This window comes from Penaeus monodon, unplaced genomic scaffold (genome assembly GCF_015228065.2).
Source record: "Penaeus monodon isolate SGIC_2016 unplaced genomic scaffold, NSTDA_Pmon_1 PmonScaffold_223, whole genome shotgun sequence".
NCBI classification, from domain to species: Eukaryota; Metazoa; Arthropoda; class Malacostraca; order Decapoda; family Penaeidae; genus Penaeus; species Penaeus monodon.
In genome coordinates, this window is record NW_023652255.1 from 34543 (window position 1) to 37730 (window position 3188).

Consider the following 3188-nt stretch of genomic DNA (forward strand, 5'->3'; position numbering starts at 1 on the left):
ATATAATTTTACATCTATACTAATAACAACTACAATAGTAATAGTAATAACAATAATAATAACAATAATCTTCTTCTTTTAACGGTAGGTTCATGTCTGAGCCGCCGTGGTCACAGCATGATATTTAATTGTGGTTTTCATGTTGTGATGCTCTTGGAGTGAGTACGTGGTAGGGTCCCCTGTTCCTTTCCACGGAGAGTGCCGGTGGTACCTATTTAGGTAATCATTCTCTCTATTTATCCAGGCTTGGGACCAGCACTTGACTTGGGCTGGCTTTGGCCACCCAGTGGCTAGGTAGGTAATCAAGGTGAAGTTCTTTGCCCAAGGGAACAACGTGGCGGTCGGTGATTCGAACCCTCGAATTCAGATTGCCGTCGTGACAGTTTTGAGTCCGACGCTCTCACCATTCGGCCACCGCGGCCTTGACGATCATGGGCTTCCATGATTTTTTCTTAGCAATTTAGAGCGGTGGTTTGCCATTGCCTTCCGCCCGGTGTTTTTATCGAGTCACCATCTCTATTTACCCGGCACTGACTTGAGCTGGCTTGGCCACCCAGTGGCTAGGCAGGCAATCGAGGTGAAGTTCCTTGCCCAAGGGAAACAGCGCGCCGGCCGGTGACTCGAACACTCGAGCTCAGATTGTCGTCGTGACAGTCTTGAGTCCGACGCTCTAACCAAATAACAATAATAACGTTTTTATAATCATTATTTATATCATTATTTCAATTAATATCGTTATTACTGTAATTATTACTGTTATAATAATTATTTTTACAATTATACTACCAGTAAAAATAATAATAATGATAATAATAACAATAACTATTATAACAATTTGTATTATTATAATTATACCTATTATTATTATTATTGTTATTATTACAGTTATAATATATTTTTTGGCAATAATACTAATAATTAAAGTAATAATAATAATAATAATAATAATAATAATAATAATAATAATAATAATAATAATAATAATAATAATAATAATGATAATAATAATGATAGTAGTAATAATATTAATAATCATCAAATGTTATCCAAATTCTCTTTATTCTCACTTTCATCATCATTATTGTCATGATTAATAGAATTCTGGTAATTATTATCATTAATACTCTAATAATTGCCGGAATCATCAAATGAATGAAAAAAAACGTCATTTTGGAGTCTACTCTCAAAAGGCTATATTTCGCTAGATTTTACCGCTTTTTTGACTTTTGGGATTTTTTTCTTTTACCTTTTTTTTTATTATATATGGACACAATTCCTGTTATTATCATCATTATTATCATGATTATCATCATTATTATCGCTATCATCATCATTATCATCATTATTGCAATTATTATCATCATTATTTCAATTATTATCATTATTATTGCAATTATTGCAGTTATAATATATATTTTTACATCTATACTAATAACAACTAAAATAATAATAGTAATAACAATAAAATAACAATAATAACGTTTCTATAATCATTATTTATATATTATTTCAATTAATATCGTTATTACTGTAATTATTACTGTTATAATATTTATTTTTACAATTATACTACCAGTAAAAATAATAATAATGATAGTAATAACAATAATAATATTAATAACAATATTATAACAATTACTATTATTATAATTATACTTATTATTATTATTATTGTTATTATTACAGTTATAATATATTTTTTGGCAATAATACTAATAATTAAAGTAATAATAATAATAATAATAACAATAATAATAATAATAATAATAATAATAATAATAATAATAATAATAATAATAATAATAATAATAATAATGATAATGATAATAATAATGATAATACTAATAATATTAATAATCATCAAATGTTATCCAAATTCTCTTTATTCTCACTTTTATCATCATTATTGTCATGATTAATAGAATTCTGGTAATCATTATCATTATTACCCTAATAAATCCAGAATCATCAAATGAATGGAAAAAAACGTCATTTTGGAGTATACTCTCAAAAGGCTATATTTCGCTTGATTTTGCCGCTTTTTCGACTTTTGGGTTTTTTTTTTTCTTTTACCTTTTTTTTATTATATATGGACACAATTCCTGTTATTATCATCATTATTATCATGATTATCAACATTATTATCGTTATATTCATCATTATCATCATTATCATCATCATTATCATCATTTTTGCAATTATTAACATCATTATTGCAATTATTATCATTATTATTGCAATTATTGCAGTTATAATATATAATTTTACATCTATACTAATAACAACTACAATAATAAGAGTAATAACAATAATAATAACAATAATAACGTTTTTATAATCATTATTTATATCATTACTTCAATTAATTCGTTATTACTGTAATTATTACTGTTATAATAATTATTTTTACAATTATACTACCAGTAAAAATAATAATAATGATAATAATAACAATAATAATATTAATAACATTATCATAAGAATTAGTATTATTATAATTATACTTAGTATTATTATTATTGTTATTATTACAGTTATAATATATTTTTTGGAAAAACTAATAATTAAAGTAATAATAATAATAATAATAATAATAATAATGATAATAATAATAATAATAATAATAATAATAATAATAATAATAATAATAATGATAATAATGATAATAATAATGATAATAGTAATAATAGTAATAATCATCAAATGTTATCCAAATTCTCTTGATTCTCACTTTCATCATCATTATAGTCATGATTAATAGAATTCTGGTAATTATTATAATTATTACTCTAATAATTGCCAGAATCATCAAATGAATGGAAAAAACGTCATTTTGGAGTCTACTCTCAAAAGGCTATATTTCGCTAGATTTTGCCGCTTTTTCGACTTTTGGGATTTTTTTTCTTTTACCTTTTTTTTATTATATATGGACACAATTCCTCTTATTATCATCATTATTATCATGATTATCATCATTATTATCGTTATCATCATCATTATCATCATTATTGCAATTATTATCATCATTATTTCAATTAATATCGTTATTACTGTAATTATTACTGTTATAATAATTATTTTTTACAATTATACTACCAGTAAAATAATAATAATGATAGTAATAACAATAATAATATTTAATAACAATTTTCTATTATTCTTCTTGTTATATTATACTTATTATTATT